This window comes from Sus scrofa, chromosome 14, assembly GCF_000003025.6.
Source record: "Sus scrofa isolate TJ Tabasco breed Duroc chromosome 14, Sscrofa11.1, whole genome shotgun sequence".
Classification (NCBI taxonomy): Eukaryota; Metazoa; Chordata; class Mammalia; order Artiodactyla; family Suidae; genus Sus; species Sus scrofa.
In genome coordinates this window covers 95,844,923-95,864,785 of record NC_010456.5, presented here as the reverse complement: position 1 = coordinate 95,864,785, position 19,863 = coordinate 95,844,923, and the positions used below count along the sequence as shown (strand labels likewise).

General features: G+C 33.4%; 1 protein-coding gene across 1 annotated transcript in view; it reads right to left on the bottom strand.

The window, feature by feature from the left end:
* Nucleotides 1-19,863, bottom strand: part of PCDH15 (protocadherin related 15) — an 857,865-nt gene that overhangs the window by 523,247 nt on the left and 314,755 nt on the right.

Here is a 19,863-nt window from a genome sequence, read left to right as displayed (position 1 = left end):
ACTATTGAATATGCTTTTATGGATTTTCCTGTCGAAAACTAGGTACCTTTATTTCCTTTAAGCAACTGTTAGTCTGCTTAAGGTCAAGAGCTCTAAATTAAACAGAATTTACTTTACTAATGTCCATTATAAAATAGAACACATTTTTTTTTTTTCTCAAAACCTCACAGTTCAATTTTTGGCATCTAGTTTTGCAGCATATTCTGACTTTGCAGACACAAAGTCAAGTTTAACACTCTTTGTGCATTAAAATGACAGACACATTTTTATGGGAAGAGGGGACACATGGACATACACTGCTGACTCTTGTTTATATTTCAGCCAAGGAAAACACCTAAGTAATTTTTGGAGGTGACCTTGTAAAATAATTCTCAGCCATAGTATTTATTTGCATCATCCAATTTTATATAAAGAATTTCGCACTTACCTTTTACCTCTTTTAGCACCAGCAAATTCCATAACTAGACATTGGCTTTCTCTGTTTCTTTTGTTATAATTAATAAAATTTGGCTCTTTTTATCATAATAAATTAATTAACCAGCTATATTTTAAAGAGTTTATATACACTCCTAAGATCATGTGATAAGTACATTCCTATGAATAAAGTTGGTTGCCCCAAATTCCCTTACTCGCTATCTTTCCTATTACATTTTATCTTCTACTCTGGAGTTGATGCACAAGAATCTTTCTAACAGTTGAACAGATTTTCCTGGAGTTCTCAGAAAAGCTCTTGTTTATAGAAGCACTGAAGCCTTTCATAGAAAGGCCAGAAAATTTTCAATGGTTCAATTAATTCCTTGGTACTCAAAAAAGAAATAAGTAAAGAGACTAGAATGGAGACTAGGATGAGATTTTTTGAGTCATGATTGCATAATAACATGCACCATATGTGCACATTTTCGTCGGTGTACCAGGTTGAATATCATCCCCTCAAATTTCATGTCCATCCAGAGCTTCAGAGTGTGACTTTAATTGGAAATAGGATTTCGTAGATATAAATGGTTAAGAGTGGGTTATATTTAAGTAGCACGGTCCCTCAATCCAATGACAAGTGTTTTTACAAAAAGAAAGGAGAGAGAAATAAAGATACGGAGATACAGAAACACTCAGAGAAGACCTTGTGAAGACAGATGGAGATTGAAGCAATGCAACTACAAGTCAAACAAAACCAAGGATTTCCAGGAGCCACTAGAAGCTCAGAGGAGGCAGAGAAGTTTCTCCCTTAGCGCCCTAAGAGGGAACATGACCCACCAACACTTTGATCTTAGACTCCTAGCCTGCAGAAATATAAGAGAATAAAGTCCTATTGTTTTAAGCCACTAGTTTTTATGATAGTTATGTCAGCCCTAGAAAATTCATATAGATAGTGTTCTTTCCAAACTATTGGACTTAAGGAATTCGTATGCATATTAATAAAAAATATATAAAAATATACATACAAATATATATAACATTTTAATAAATATAAATATAAAAATTTATTTTTTTCTTTTTCTTTTTTTTTAGGGCCATGACTGTGGCATATGCAAGTTTCCAGGCTAGGGGTGGAATCAGAGCTGCATCTGCCAGCCTACACCACAGCCACAGCAACATGGGATCCTAGCTATGTCTGCAACCTACACCTCAGCTCAAGGCAACACTGGATCCTTAACCCACTGAGAGAAGCCAAGGATTGGACCTCGTGGATGCTAATCAGGTTCTTAACCTGCTGAGCCATGACAGGAGCTCCCTAATTTTTGAATTACTAAAATTTTCCAAATGGAATCCCAATTAATAAGGCAAACACAATGACCAAAATAGGATATTATTTATTTATCTTTTGTATAAAAATGATACTGCTTTTCATTTATAGATTTTAGTTTCTGTGGACAATTATATAATACCCTTTTCAAAAGAGCATACTACTAAATATTTATCATTCAGACAGTATAATAGGACATTTCTTGTTTGAACTTATTCATTCTTAAAACAGAAAATTTAAGATTTTATTATTACACATTAATGTACTTACTGTTTACCTCCAACATGATTTAAGTAGGTATTTCATTTTTAATAGGTATTCTGTCTGCATGTGAATAATGTAAAATAATATTTAGAACTTAGAACACTCAAATTCTAAAGCATGAACTGCAAAAGAGAAAACAGCATATTGTATCTTGCAAAAAGTTCAAAGGTGATGCATCACATTTAATATAATATACTTGGAATTTAATTCAACTAAGATTTAAGTGATGTTTGTACAGTTTATTTCTTTGAGATTTTTTAAAAGTGTACATGCATAGATATGTATGGGCATATATGGTTCAATATGGTACTTTATTCTTAGCCTATCGTTTCCAGGTAAAGAGAGTATTATCTTTATGTTGAATGAAATCCTCTTGCTTTCTTTCTAAAAAGAAAACCAAACAATTCTAGGTGCAAAGAGAACTACCAATACATTTGCTTTCTTTTGTCATCTCTTTCAAGCAATACCTTGCAAGAATATTGTGACTACATTTCATTAGTTTTAAAATATTTTAGTATATTTTGACAATATTTGTCCCTATATTTCTCAGCTTTTATTTCTTGGGGATGCAATTCAAGTCAAGGTAAAAATAATGAAGTGTAAATCACGCTTGCAAAGATATATAAATCATGAATTCAGCAGCTAATTCAGACCACAATAGTGTTCATGGTACAAAACGATCTACTGCAGATGACTGATTTCAACTCCAACTGTCAAAGTGACAAGAAAATGAGCTATCAAAGTCAGCCTTCCTCACAAATGTATCCATTATATTACTGACAAACAGTAACAACTAAACAATGAGTAATATGAGGAAGATTGAAACCCATAATGTAATGTACCTGGTGACAGTCAAGGACTTATGATGTCCTCACCCTTCTGCTACCTCTAGTTACTTTACTCTTCAGCTAACTTTTCTGTCTTTCAAAGGGAAATGAACTTGTGTTGAACCATTAAGCTCTCCTTAGATTTCATATCTCATTCCTATATTGCACCATTTCAGAATTTCCTATCTTAGATTTGGAATGTTATCAGATTATTCCCCAGTGCGTGGACCACCTGCTGTTGTTCTCAGCTCATATTTAGAGAACACTGGTTTATCTAAAATTTTATTTTTTTCTTCTGGTAACTAAGAGCTAATTTGCAATGTGTTTCCATGGAGAAATTCTAAGCATAAAAATTATACAGCCACATCTAAAACTGATGCACATTTAAATATATATATGTACTTAAAATTTAATGATAAATCATAGTTGTAAGCTTATAAAATGAAAGTATCAAAATGATAATTATGAACACAGAAGTGTGTGCTACAGGGAAAAATGTAATACAAAAGTTCTCACTCTACAAAATCTGTAAAATCTATATATAAAAGCCTATTATGCATTCAGCATGGTTTTATGCATGAGCATAATGCAAAATTCCTGTCTCAAAGTGAGTAGTTTGAGTGTATATGGGATATTGTTACCACATATCAATGACCACCAAATAAAACTGAAACATATTCTTTTTCTGAGAGCACGCTTTTAATAGCTACTTCCAAAAAAGACTTTAGTTTGGTAATAATAGGTATGCTTCTTACTTGTGTTTTATGTATCTGTTATTTAAAGGTTGTGTTTCTCAAATGCTTGTCTCTTACTAGAATTGTAAATTCTGTTATCCTTTGCTTTTTTACAATGACATTTTATTGTTTACTCTAGATTTTCTCTGTTTTTTACTAGCCAGTGTTGGACATGAAGATAGGTCCAACAGCAGCCCTGAGTTCATGGACAACTACTTTTCTCCATGGTACCACAAAAGTAATCATCTTTAAAATCCCATATGTATGAATATAGTATTTATAAAACTTCAATGATCCTAAATTATTAAATATCTGTCATTAAGATTAAATATCTCCCTTGTTAAAGCCTTTTATACTCTGACCTAAAACTAATTTTCTTCTTCCCATACTATTAATTGAACCTCAAAACTTAACATTTCATATCCCTTCATGGCTCCTTGACTTCTGGTGACTTTTACTCCATCTGTCAGGGTTTCACTAACTCTTGTTCTCAGCATTTGATAGTTGGTTCAAATGGCATCTCTTTGATAACACACACTTCTAATGTTTGCAGAGTAAATCTCTCCTTATTACCTAGGTCATATATATATTTATATATTGTTTATATATTGGCCATGGATGTAGGATATTTTATTGTCAATTATCTCACATTTTTAATCATTTATTTACATGTAGGACTCATTTTTGCTGTCAGGCATCCATCATACCTGCCTCCCTCTGATTCCCTTCAAGACATACCTCAGTTCCTGAACTCAACAGGAAGTGTGGGCCAGTGGTTAGGACAACACATTCTCAAGCCAGGATTCTGCCTATGAGTCCCAGGGCCAGTACTAGCTGTGCTGACTTGGGACAAATTTCTTAATCTTTCAGTATCTTGGTAAAGATCTTAGAACTGAGATTGGCATGTAGTCATTATTTCATAAAGATTATTCCTTATGGTAACAATGAATGAGGGACAAGATAGAAATAAAGGAAAGAACTATAATAAACATGATTTATGTGAGAGAATAATCTATTTTTTCTTTTTGCTTTTTAGGGCCACACCTATGGGATATGGAAGTTCCCAGGCAAGGGGTCAAATCAGAGCTGCAGCTGTTGGTCCACACCACAGACACAACAATACCAGATTCGAGCCATCTGCGACCCATGACACAGCTCAAGGCAACACTGGATCCCCAACCCACTGAGCAAGGTCAGGGATCAAACCTGTATCCTCATGGATACGAGTTAGGCTCATTTCTGCTGAGCCACAATGGGAACTACAGGGAGAATAGTATTTTTATAAGTAGTTATAGAATTCTAGTATTAGAGTTCATGAAAAATCTTTTCCAATCCATAGATGAAGAAACTTAAGTGCTATAATGTCACACAAGAAGTTTAAAAGCTGATTTAGGCCTATTTTCAGTGGTCACTTCAACCATATTTGATAAAGGAGTAGTGTAATCCTTGACTAAAATCTGAAATATATTTTATTTGTAGCAAAAATTCCAATGAATATTTTTGTGTATTTTAAGACCTCTTCTTGGCCATTTGGGGTTTATCTCTCTCCATTTACTCCATTATTTTACATGTATAGTATAAGCCTGCATTGAACCCTTTCAAAATAAAAGCATTAAAGAGCTATTCCTTTCTCACAGATGGCTTGGGAAACAGCAAAGTTGGAATAGTACAGTCTAATATCAATATTGAGGGAGACACCAGTTGAATAAAAACAGAGGAATAAAATGGGGTGAGACAGCCTATTAATGATTTCACATTAACTGTTAGGAAATTATGATTTCCTGACTAGATTCATTCATTCATTTGCTTAATAAACCTTTACTAAACACTTGCTATATGCCCTGCTAGCCTTGTTGTTCATCAAAATGTGCTTGAATCCTGGTTGTGGCAGAAGAGGAAGAAAGCATTGAGTGACACATAGCAGGTACAATAGACAAGATATCCTAAGGCATTTAATGTGCATGATGAAAGAATAGGAGGCATAAGAAATGACTTCCATCTTTCTGGCTTGAGGAACTAGACGGTGGTGGCATTCATGATTTAGTGAAAATGAAGGAAATCTTGCGTGTGTATGTGTGTGTGTATGTGTGTGTGTGTGTGTGTGTGTGTAGGAATGGGGAAGTTGAAGAATGATGTGAATTTTGAACAAATGAGTTTGAAGTGGACTGAAGAAATTTGAGGGAGGCGTTAAATCATTTTACATACACTTCTAATCAAGGGTAATTAGCAACATTCACTGAAAAACATATTTCTATGGAAAAGAATGAAGTTAAATCATAGAGGCAACATATTTTGAATTGATACTATGTATATTAGTGCCTGATAAACATATATAAGGTACCTAAATAATTCCTTTTTATAAATTATTAATTCGTTAAACAATATTACACTATAGAATTGCTACTTAATGTTACCTGTTGTGAGAGTGACAAATAATAGCCACTGGCATTCATGCTCAGCTATGCATTTCAGAAGAAATACTGAAAAATTTTGTTTTCATTGTATTCATAAACTGTCTCCTAAGTGACTAAATAAATAAATAAATAAAATGTAATACCTGGCAGCATCTTTTACCGATTATTCTTTTATGAAGAATGAGTACATAACATAGTTGGGTTATTTTAGTGTGAGCTGCAACATAATTAATTTCAGAAAAAAACATTTATGTGTAATAGCTTATGTTTTGTGTACAGCAGATCACATCTATTTACTTTTGTACACTTTTCACACTGACAAGAAAAAAAATTCTTATCAATGTTGCTAGTCACATTAATGTGAGTTTCTCCATGGGGGGCTTAACTGCCATGTCCTAACATCTTGAAATTAGCAGGTCTCTTGGGTTCATGATGCCATGGCTATACTGTTCAAACTACCTGAGATTTTTACAAGTATACATATCACATAGGTGGAGACTTCCAGAATTATATTAACTGTGGACAAATCTTAGTGATTTGAGATCTTGGACAAATTTTTTCAATTGTCTGTGCATCTACTTCCTCATCTGTAGTAAGAAACCAATGATAACACAGAACCTCCCTCATAGGGCTCTTGTAAGAATTAAATAATTTAGCTTATGCAAAGCTCTTAGAATACTGACTGGCATATGATTAAAAACTTAGTGAAGGTTATTAGCTATTTCTATTATACAGTAATTTACTTATTATAAGCATGTTACATGAGTTGAGATACTTGTTAACACAAAGAAAAAAATAACCTTAGCTGGGTGTCCTTTGTGTTATTAGACTCCCTATCTCTCATGGTCTCTCAAAGCAAATACAGCCAGTGGTTAACCTTCAGAATCTGAGAAATCTTCTCTCAATATGTTATAATTCTTGGCAATATTTGTAAACTTTAGGACTTTCTGTTAAGTTGTTTTTTAATGAGCTCAACTTCTATATTTAACATTTATATCCCAATTTCTGGGTGTAAATTTATATGAGGCACTATTTTATCCAAACTGAAACTACGCATTGGATGTATATTTTGTGTGCTGTTTATTTTGCCTTGATAATTGTCAGGTCTCTTCCACTTGGATAATCTTTCACAAAGCTCCTTACCTCTAGGTTTCTCAGCTCCTATTTTTAAACCTCAATGTTATATCTCTGCAGTTTGGGTTCACACATATATTTCATATCCTTGTCTTTCATCCTGTTTTGTGTTGATGTTTTAAACATAAAGCATCAAGGCTTTTTAGAGCATTTTAAAATATATTAAATATAAAGATGGTATTCTAAGTAGTTTAATAGTATTTTCCACACACATGGGATACTCAAAGAAAATGAATGTGTTAAAGGATCAGTCAGATTATATCAGAACTCTGAAAGTAGAGGCTCTTACCCAACTCTGTTCATCTATTAAAGAAGCTCATATATAAAATATATTCCAAGGAAAGAAAGTTTTTTTTTTCCATAGATGAAATGTTATAAGTTTGAACACAAATAGATCAGTAAATGTTAAGGTAGAAATGTCTTAAAATGTCTCTTCGATCTTACTAGTATTTATTTTATATGCTGTAATTAATTCAATGTGCTCTTTGGTGTAAATTGCAAAAGATATAACCTAACATTAAATGTCATTCACAATCAACCCAACAACATATAATTATTTTGTATCAACTATGATAATAATGGTATGAAGAAAAGAATAGCTACAGTTTATCAACGAGAAAACAGACTCAGTGGAGATAACTAACCAAGTCCTCACAGTTAACCAGTCAAAGTGCCAGGAGTTGAATTCAGATCATCTGACTTCAGAATCATTGCTCTATGGCTCTAGAAACTATTTTCTAAGGATATGCCAAATGCTTTCAAGGAAAAACTCACTATCTCCTTTTGAGTTAAAAGCCAAGTAAACATAAGCTTTTAATAAGGCTGTCTAAGTACTGTAAGTGAAGAATAAATTCTCCCACCAGGCAGCAAGCTTTCACCATACTGTAAGATCCTCAAGGGTAGAGATTATGTTCTACTTGACTTTTTGTCCCCAGAGCCTCTGGCAAAGTTCACTACATAGGAGACCCCAATTAAATGTGTGTTGTTTTATGCCAAAATGCTGACAAAGCACTAGCAGAGCTAGAGAAAGAAGGCTTTATATATGAAGTGAAATTTGAACTCTGTTTTGAAATATAAATACAGGTATTCAAGGAACAGATTCAGGGGCAAAGGATATTTGAGACAGAGAAAATAGTATGTGTGACCAGAGGCTTGAAAATGATAAAACACTTGACATATCTAGGTAATGGGTATTTGGATGAAGGAGAAGATTCTGGACCGAGAGTGGTGGTGGTTTTGGAAGGATAGCCTTACACCAACCAGGTGCAGGGCTCCACCTATACAGTGATGCACAGCCTTGGCACACGAGAATTAGTTGAGAGAATGGGTATAGTTTAAGGAAGCTCTTCAAGATCAGGGCACAACTCAAAGTCTATCTTATTTGTCTCTCAGTATGGTTGAAATTTCATCTCTCCACACATAAATATTGCAAATTTTAAGTAAAATCAGTAAGGGTACCAATGGGGGAAGTTTAGAGTGACTGCATAAGAAGGGAAGATTTTAATATCAAAGGGTATCAAATTAAGTTCAAAATAAGGTGCTTATGTATACACAATGAATGTGTCAAAAATTTACTAATTTATTAATAATGGAAATTTTAAGATGGTAAATCTGGCAATTTGATTTCAAGAGTATTTAGAAAACTGGGTATTTTTGTGCATTTTGAGGAAAAACATTTGAATAAGATTTCTGTGCTTAATAAAAAATTATAATTGCTTCTGGGCAATAAAACCATAAACTTTAGGGTGAACATATCGGCTGAATAGAAATCTACAGGTAAACATGCAGTCTAAAGTTTCTGGACTCTAATCAAACACTAAATGGTAAAATCAAAAACTCAGGTACATATAGTTCAATAATCTTTGCACAGGCCTCTTAAACAGTGTCCCAATGTTATACTAAAAGACCATGCTGCCTGTCCCCATGGACCTTTCTTCCAAGGTTGAATATCTATCTATCTATCCATCTCTCTGCTTACCAGAAACAAAAGTGACTTAATTCCATTTTTTTTTTTTATGGTAATACTCGCCATAGAAGACAGAGAGAATGAACAGTTAAAAAGATGCTTCATAAGCTAAGTGACGGAGGAGGTCTAAATTTAGGTTTGGAGATTGAGTTACCAAACAAGGCTTAAAGATTAATATGCCCTGACTTCTAGCATGACTTCTAGTCTTCCTTTTTTATCTTTTCTTGCTCTGTGCCCTTGATGCCGATAATGCTGATATTGTTCTCTGCAATATTCTTCCCTAGATTTTTCACTCCTCAATCATATATTCCATACCTTCTAAAAACATTCTCCATGCTTTCCAAATTTGAATTAGTATTTCTTCTAATCACAATGGCAATTATTCTTGTCTATACAGTTATTTATCAATTACACAAGGTCTTATACTTTTTGAGGGTAAGCAAAATTTCTTTTTAAGGGGTTCTTTGGAACTATAGCAGGTAAAAAAAAAAATTATCAACTAAAACATACACAAGGGTATGTCCTTGAGAAGAGAGATGTTTCAGAAACTTTGTTTTTAGAATGTAGAAACATTAGGTTAAGCAATGAAAAAAAGAGCTACTGAGAAAATCTGTAATGGTCACTTCATTTGGGCTGAGAATGGATTCGCATTTTTTTCTTTTTTTGTGCATAAGATCACCTGGAAGCAAATTTTACTTTTATTTTATTGCTGACACTTCAGTTCTCACTAATGTGTTAGGGAAACAAAGTCCTTTAATTATTTGCCTGAACATTTAATATTTAAATAGCATGCTGTTCTTCAGTTGAAAGACTTTGAGTTATCAAGATACTCTAGAAAATAATACGGCAATCCACTAAAAAATTATCTTTCAATATTTTGTAGCTAGTCTATTGTTTTATTATCTCCAAATAAATAAGGCACTCATATATAAACCTTGAAGCATCTAAAACTGTGTTTCTAAATTTACAGGAAATTTGCATAAACACAGAATTCTAATTTTAATCATCTTTTTTTCTTAGTTCAGCCTGCTGATAAATCAACAAAGATTTAAAGGCAAGCAAGAAGTTGAAACTTTTTATTTCTTTCTTTTTTTTTTTTTTTTTTTTTTTTTAGGGCTTCACCTGCAGCCTATGGAAATTCTTGGGCTAGAGGTCAAACTGGAGCTTCAGCTTCAGGCTTACACCAGCAATGTGGGATCTGAGCTACATCTGTGCCTACACTGCTAGTCAGGTTCCTAACCAGCTAAGCCACCACAGGAACTCTGAGAAGGGGAAGTTTTTTGAGACGAAGTGATCTAGTGAATTAAATATTTCCCACAGGTCTTTCTTCCATATTTTGGAAATAATTTATTAACAAAAACACACACAAAAAAACACCTCTCAAACTACATATGACAGGTAACTAAAATTCTGAAAAAGTTTATAGATTGCAGGACAGTTAGCATTGATTTTTATCAATGTCCTAATTTCTTTAACAGTGAAATTATTTAAAAATTAAGTTTAATTTCTTTTTCAGGCATGCCCAACCACTTTTACATAGAGGACAGTACAAAATCAATCTTACACAGTTTTTGCAACTTTAAATAATATAAAAATTATTCTTTATTTTTTTAATTTTTAATTAAAGTATATTCATTTATAAAACTATGCCAATTTCTGCCCCAGCAAAATGTTATATAATATATATACATTCTTTTTTTTTTTTTTTTTTTTTTTTTTTAAAGGGCTGTACCTAAGGCATGTGGAAGTTTCCAGGCTAGGTGTCAAATTGGAGCTATAGCTGCCAGCCTCTGCCACAGACATAGCAATGCCAAATCTGAGCTGTATCTACAACCTACACCACAGATTGCAGCAATGCCAGATCTTTAACCCACTGAGCAAAGCCAGGGATTGAACCTGCATTCTCATGGATACTAGTTGGGTTATTAATCTGCTGAACCAAAATGGGAACTCCCACATATACATTCTTTATAAGTTACTATTTTAGAATATTTTAAATTTACATTGGTTACATTTTGGATTAGAATATTTACAGCAAGGAACACAATGTTTCAAAATATTTTTCAAATATTTGGAATAAATATTATTGGGCTTCATCATGTGGATTTAAACTGCATTTCAGCAATTGTTAGCTCAGAACCATTGATTCTGTTTATTTAATATTTCAATAACCACTAAGGCCAATGATTATTGCGCTATATGGAAGTTGTGAAAAATGTATTACTGTAATATTCACCATTTATTTTATTTGGGAACTAAACTTCATCTACAGATGTGACCAGCTATCTAAATTTACCTCCCAACTACACCACTGTTTTATTTTATATGTTTAGACAATTTAATAGTTAAGCCCCACTATCTTTACCTTTAAAATTCTGGTAACAATGCCTACTTGCAAGATCCTTACAAACATTACAGATAATGCATGTAAGGCACCTACAAAGATGTTTGGCATATAGTAGATACTCAAAATCTTAATTTACTTGCATTTCATTTTGCTGGACCTAGAGTGATATTAAAACACAATAGAAATTACACAATATTTTTTCCTGAAGTTTATCTTATTTATACATACTTAGATAAGCAAGTGCAAGTCAATTAACAAAAGCAAAAACCAGGATAGTCTATTACCATTTCTGTACTGCTTTAGAAAAGAAGAGACTACTAACTAACAACCGGTATCTGAAATGTGTATACAAAGATGCATGTAAATATGATTCTGTTTTATTGTCAGGAACTATCATGGGAATTATTTTGAAGGTGGGGATGAACTTTCATTGATCCATCTGTTTGTAAACTGTCAACAAATTTCCTCAAGGGCAAATCTTAGTACAGTAATATATTCAAAGAGGTAAAATTTTTACGGCCCTTCCAAGGCCTTTGCTAAATGCTTTTGCACTTTCTCTCATAATGTGTTATGTGTTCTTTTCATAATACTATGAGAAAGTTATTCCTACTTAGAAAAGGAAGTGCTGAAGGAATTGATCCAAGATGAGTATCAGAAAAAGTTTCATAAGCAGCAGTCTGACTTCACAGTACATATAATGCATTGTAATGGACTGTGTCCCTAATTCTTTTATCTTTGTATTTGAAACCAATGGATGGTCTAAAGGATCAGAGGGAATCTTTTGTTCCTCATTGCAGACTCCAATGTTTTTTGACAGTTTAGGCTTTTTTTGAGATCATCTGTATTTATCTATTGGTCTGTGCTATCAATGAAAGAACAAGGCTACAGATGCACAAAGTTGCTGAAACTGTGATCTCAGCTCCATCACCACTCTTCTCTCTCATCTTCCATCTATCATCAATTACCAAGTTATCTGTTAAATTTGCATAATTCTTTCTACCTTCACACTGTCATTAATTTATTTCAGACCCTGTTTCTCTTGCCCTGGTTTCTGTTGTGGGCTCTGACTCATTTCCTTGCCTCCAGCCTCTGTCATTTAATCTGTCCTTAGTGCTGAGCAAGGCTTCAAGTCCACAAGTAAGATCATGCTAACCCCTGATAAACTCTTTGCCTGGCTACTTTCACAATAAGATGAGGCCCCTCATGATCCAATTCTAATTTATTACTCCAGTCCTATCTTCAGAGTTCATGCATTTAAATACTACGTTACAATATGCTGAACAATCTGCACTTTTTTTCTAAAGAAACTTTCTGTTCCATTCTTCCTGAAAACTTTCTTTTTTTCCTTCCTCAAACATATGCCTTCTCTTTGGCAAACTCATATATGATTTGTAATTCTCAAGTGAGAAATCATTTCTCTCCAGAAGCCTTCCTGGATCCCTCACATCTGAGTTGGTTGCTTCCAGTAGGTGTTCCTTTTATTTGCAGTATTACTATCCTGTAATAGCATTCATCACAATGTCCTATGATTGCCTCTGAACACATGTGTCTATCATTAAATATAAGACGATGGAGAACAGTAGCTATATATTTTGCTTATAGAGCATAACCTAGAGTCAGTTGCTTATACTAGATGCTTCTAAAGTACATGTGTTGAATAGACAAATAAAATACTGCAAAAAAAAATAATATGTTCACTTGGCAGAGATCACTAATTTTTTTACAATTATACCTTCTTAAAACTTTAGATTAATTTTGGATATTAAAGTTCATTATCATAGATGTATACATTTTTATTTCGGTAAGGAGTTATATAGATGGTCAAATTCAAAGGGACAAAATATCTAGAAACCTTAATGTTTCCAGCATTTTACAAAACCCTAAAGATATTGACCACATATTTACCAATCACTCCCCACTTCTCACCCAAAGCTACACAGATTAACAAAAATATCCAGCTTCTTTGCTTACAGTGAGGCTACTGGTTGTCTCAATTTGATATGAAATTCTGATTGCCAGGCATATGTAGATTCGTTTGTAGTTTTGAAAGAACAAAATAAAACATTTTAAAGTATTAGGTTTGCAAAGAGGAAGTAAAACATGTCCTAAGGAGAAAAACATGGAAATCAGCAAGAGTAAACCCCAAAAGTTAAATGCCCAAAAGTTGTCATGAAAGCTAGTAACACCAAAATTTAGTACATTATTTATATTTATTTTTTCCAGAAAAGAAAAATGTTAAAAATATGTATATTGCTAAGTTTGAAATGTAGAGGTCTAGCTCATTCCTTTAAGTCAAATCATCACAAGGAAAAGATTCAGCTTCAAAAGAAAGTGACACACGGCCCATATTTAACATAAAAATTAGCATTAGCCAAATTTCAGGAGCATATAAGTAATTAGTATAAGTGGGGTTTCACCCCACATAGTTTTTCCATCATTTTCTTTGTTTCCATCTAAGAGCAAACCTAACCAGCAATTTTTAAATAATTGAAGAATTAAATCCTCATTGGTATAATTTTCTCTTTTTGCTTATCTTCAACAGACTTATCCCAGCAGTTCCATTAATATAGCTGTTGCAAAAAGAGAAAAAGCTGTGTGAATGGCATATTATAAAATTAAATGGTAACATATTGTGTTGTTTGGGATCACAGTCAAGTCTAGAGGCAAAATAGAAATAACAGATGCAATATAAATTCAGAGTTATCATGTGTGTCACACTGAAATCCAGTTTCACAAAATTACCACAATATGCTCTACCTGAAGAAAGACTAGGAGAAAAAAGAGAAAGGAAAAAAAAAAGGGGGTGGGGGGTGGGTGGGAGGAATCGTGCCGGCAACATAAATGGAGAGACAGCTACATTTTAATCTTGATTTGGTAATAAATTTGGGAAAGACATTGTATACTAATTGGATTTCTTATTAAAATTTCAATCAAAGAAAAAATTCTTCTATATCAATATGAGCATATAATTATTTTTAGATTGTGAGACTTTCTTTTAACAATCCACTTTAATTTAATGAATTTATTAGTTTGGACCCAGTCAAATTCTACCCTAAAGCCATACATAGATGAGCATCCTTATTTTATCAGTGTCTTAGTGTTTTTGCTGGTCTGATTTGGGGAACAACTTAATTCAATGCATTATTTTTGTGGTTGAAAATTACAGTTTTACTTGTATTGAATAAACAATTCCATGTAATGTCTCTGATGATATACTGTATTAATCACCTAATTTGTATATGATTAATATATAATTATATAACTCACTAAATGCCTGAGTTTATTTGGGATTGTAATCCAGAAGGAATTCTCTCTATAATAACTAACTTTTCAAATGAAAAAGTTAAAGATTCTCCTTTCCTCATAAAAGATAATAAGTAAAAAAATTAAAATATGACTAATCCATGTGCTTTTGGAAAAGTGACTGGCTCTATTCACCCTCCTGCTACCCAAGCCCTTTGGTTTGCAACTAACTGCAATTCCCTCACTAAAGTTTCTAACTTATCGTCATAAATAACAACAAAAGACAAAAGACCTCATCTCTCTGGATCAGAAAGAAGAATTTGAAAAACAGCAACAACAATGTAAAAACCTCTTAAATTATTTAAACATAAAATAATAACTATTTTCTTACAACCATGGGTATGAATGATATTATACTTCCTAACCACAGTTTACTATCTTAGCCACTGCAACTCACAGAATCGGTACCTGTCTCAAAATAAAATAAAATATTTTTTTCCCCCTGAGTCTCTGTTTTAGTGAATTGGTTTTGGTAGGTGCTATGGACTGATTATTTGCAGTTCCTCCAAATGTATATGTTGTAGCCCCCTAATTTACAGTATAATGGTATTTGGAAATGGGGCTTTGAGAGGTTGTTAAATCATGACATGGGGCCCTCATTATATGCCTATTATAAGGGTATGGGATCACTGCCCTTATAAGAGGAAATACAAAAGAGATGGTGTCTTTCTTGGCCATTTGAGGACACTGAGAGAAGGTGCTCCATAAGCCAGGAAGTAGTTCCTCACCAGACACTAGATCTGTTGGTGCCTTGATCTTGGACTTCCCAGCCTCCAGAACCATGAGAAATAAGTGTTTATTATTTAAGCCACCCAAGCTATGGTATTTATGCTATAGCAGCCAAAACTGAGACAGTGAGTATGAAATTCCTTGGCTCAAAATATAACTGTAAAACATTCATTAGTGGTCAGAATATACTACTATTAAATCTACTCTGAGAGCAAAACAAATAAGTCCACGTACTGTCATAAACACAATCATTTTGCTAGTTAGGTGATAAAATAGTGATCAGGTAACAGGATAGCATCTTTTTTTTTTTTTCTTTTTTCTTTTTTTAGGGCTGCACTCATGGCATATGGAGGTTCCCAGGCTAGGGATCGAATTGGAGCAGTAGCCTCTGGCCTACACCATAATCACAGCAATGCCAGATCTGAGCTATGTCTGCGACCTACACCACATCTCATGGCAATACAGGATCCTTAACCAACTGAGGGAGGCCAGGGATTGAACCCACATCCTCATGGATACTAGTCAGATTCCTTTCCTCTGAGCCACGATGGGAACTCCCCATTTTTTTTTTTTTTTCTTTTTTGGCTTAAAACAACAATTTAGTTTTTCTTAAGATTGTATGTGTTGGCTAGGCTCTGCTGGGTAGTTCTTCTCAATAGGGTGTTTATTGGGTTATTCATTTAACTACATTCTGTTGGGATTAGGTGAGCTGAAACACAGGATGTCATCTTGACCAGCCATCAACAAACTGTAATAGTAGACTGATAATTATGAATAAAAATTAATGTTAAATCAATTGCAAAATTAAATTCTCATTGGTTGCATTGAGCTGTTTTTGGACTGGTCAGTGGATCAAGTAGTAAGAAATGATTGGACCACTAGGAAATACTAAGGAGACAAGAGGTCTGTGTACACCTAGAAAGTCAATGGAGGTATAATAGCCCATCAGTACCAAAGAGGTTCCATACCAACAGTTAACTTGAGCAAATAGTGGCTTTGTGAGATTGTGGGACTTTGGTACATTAGTACAATAGAGGACTCATCATCTTACTGATATCAAAGATACTGAGTCTAAATAAAATGGTTATTTACCACTCAAAATCTTAATAGATTCTCTTTTAAATATACAAGGAGGAAAAAGAGATCTTATCCCAGGACAAAATGTGTTAACTTGCCAAATATCAACTTTACCAGAGTTAAAATTTACATGCATGGAAGGAGAATGGTTATTCTTGGTTGTATTCCATCCCCATTATCAAACCTAAATAGAGGAGCTCAGTCTATGGCCATGCCACTCTGAAAATGCCCAATCTCATCTAAACAGAGGAGGTCAAAGTTAAGGACTGGAATCTTACAAATTATTTTTAGGTACAGGGTCTTTCCTAAAGTTTTCTGGGACAAGTCATTTTTTTTTTAGCAACTTAATAGAGTAAAAAGTAAATTAAAACTGAGCAACTATGATTAATCTGAGGACAAACATTCTTTTTTCAGAGAAACATCAAAAATATTTGCTAAGCATTAGGAGACATGTATTCTAAAAAATATTAGCAAATACTTGAAGTGATTTCACTCTTTTTCTATCGACAGTGAAAAATTTTAGTAGATTATGAGAACACAATATTGTCTATATTTAGAGACCAATATTCTTTACATAAATGTCTATGTCCTTTCCAACTGTAATAATATGAATCCATAAGTTTGATATCAAACTCAGAGTTTAGTATCAGAGAATCTCTTAATTTAAAGGAAATTTAAAGCTTCTTTAAAAAAATCTACTCATTCAGTAATTGATTTCCTTTTATACAAACAGAATAAAATAGTCATATAGCCCATGCTTGAATCAAGTTAACATTGGCCTAAATATTTTTTGAAGCAAACTTTTGTTGCATAAAAATTCTTATATTGTGTTCTTTTTCTCTAATGTATATTCATTGTACTCTAAATTTGCCTGGCTTTACAAAGAACTGTTTCATTTCAAATTGTATAAAAATTAACAATAACAGTAATCTGCCTCAGTAACAATGTTTTTATATAAAGAAATTCCACTTATATAAGTGTACTGTAACATTTTAATAAATAAAATTTTAAAAATTAAGAAAATTAAATGAATACAATTAATTATAAACCTTTACAGTACTATCATGATATTGTACATTTTTTGTACCAAAAACTGCCAGCCTGCAGGACTAGCTACATTTTAATGAGTGGTCACTAATCTAATGCTTACACTAATTGCTACAAACATACTGAATGATTGTTTTGTATGGAAAAAGTGTGCATTCATATATTAATACTGGAAATTTCTGGAAGATAGAACTGCATAAGATTTTATTTTATATTTCCTGATTTTTCCACAAGGAGCACATTTTAAAATATGATTTTAACACATTATAAACTGTAAGTTATCTTATATCTGCTGTGTTTTTATTGTTCATTAGTTGTTAGTTTTTATAGAAGCTTTGGTAACCGAGTAATGGCACTTCCATAGAATTCTTTAGATTTCAATGCCCTAAGGGAATTAGTGTACATTACATATATGAAAAGTTCCATCAATTGGAATTTAATGCAGAGGCAAATGTTAATATGGAAAAAAAAATAAAACATTTTACTTAGAACCAGACTCCAAATCTCAAGTGGTGGAACAATCATCATTTCTGTGCAGAAACAAATAGCAAAATAGCTACTTCCCAGAGTATAGTTCATTGGGAATAAACTTATTTTTGGCAATACAATGCATGCATATTTGAGTTTTCTAAAAATGTGGCGATCAATTGAACTACTAATACTTGGTAAAGAAAACATACTATTTAATATTTTTTTGGAATTTTTGGTTGAAATTATAACTGCTTTTTTTTAAGTCATTAGGAAACCATTCACAGAAGTATCTCACTTGAAATTGAGATTCTCTCTTCAGTAACAAAATAATGTTGCAAAGAGGGGGAAGTGCAATGTTGAGAACATCATATAAACAGATGTTCATATATCCTAGACATATGAGTGCAGGTTCAAGAAATAAAGATTGATATCCCAATTAAGTTACAACATGGTCCTGAAAATCAGCATAACTTCCAATGAGAAAAGGATATTTCTCCAAGCTTATTATAAGTAGATAAGCAGAGAGTATATTTATTCAGATGTACCCCACTGGTGTCCCTGTAGTAATACATGCCATTTAATATTCACTATGACTCCAAAAGTATAATAAGAATACAAAACACCCACCAGGAAAAAAAAAATTCAACATTACACAATTTTAATAACCAGCATTGGAACTCTGTATATAATCTGGAGTACAAAGCAAATTTCAGTTTGGTATAACTGTACACAGTGTACCCTACCTTTCAAGTTTTTATTTGGTTACATAATAAAAAATTAGTAAATTTATAACAATTATTTTTAGGAATTAAAGTATAAGTAGATAATAAAAATAATCTCAATCAACAAACTGAAGCAAAACATTTTCTACTGAATCCCCAAAGCAATAACACATTTTCAGTAGGTTTGTGCTATGCTCTGTAATAAATATCTGAAAAATAAGTTAAACATGCATCGAGGTTCTGAAAATGCAGCCATATTAAATATAGGTGTGCCTAAATTAAAATCATATAATTGATGACTGATTCAGATGCAGAATGATGAAAGGATTACCTGTTTGGAGTTCCAGACAACATGAAGTATTGATGTAAATTTATCAGGACTCATTCCAGATGCCCTATCTAAAGGGACACAAAGATCTAACTGGCAACAACAAAAGAACTTGGAAAGAGATACTCTGTATTTAAGAGATATCCACAAAATTAAGGAATATTGGGAGATAAGTACTTAAATGATTTAGCAGAGTTGAAAGAACTGAAACCGAAGTAACTACCTAGAGAGACTCAATAAGAAGTCATGTGATTTCTCAGAATGCTCTCAGGAACAGAAGGTACTAGGTACTTTAGCAGGCAATGTGGGTGAGGTTGGGATTAACAACAACAAAAGATTAACTGAAACACCTGTAAGAAATTTATATGCCAAATTATCTTCCCTTACTCATAGTCAATGGCTTTAGGTTTGCCCCTGTCTGTATTTCCTCCATCACACAGAGATTAGAAACAAGTGTTTATGGTGGAGGGAAGAGAAATAAAATGGAGAAGTAGGAGTTCCCGTCGTGGTGCAGTGGTTAACGAATCCAACTAGGAACCATGAGGTTGCAGGTTCGATCCCTGGCCTTGCTCAGTGGGTTAACGATCCGGCGTTGCCGTGAGCTGTGGTGTAGGTTGCAGACGCGGCTCGGATCCCGCCTTGCTGTGGCTCTGGCGTAGGCCGGTGGCTACAGCTCCGATTCAACCCCTAGCCTGGGAACCTCAGTATGCTGCGGGAGCGGCCCAAGAAATAGCAACAACAACAACAACAAAAAAGACA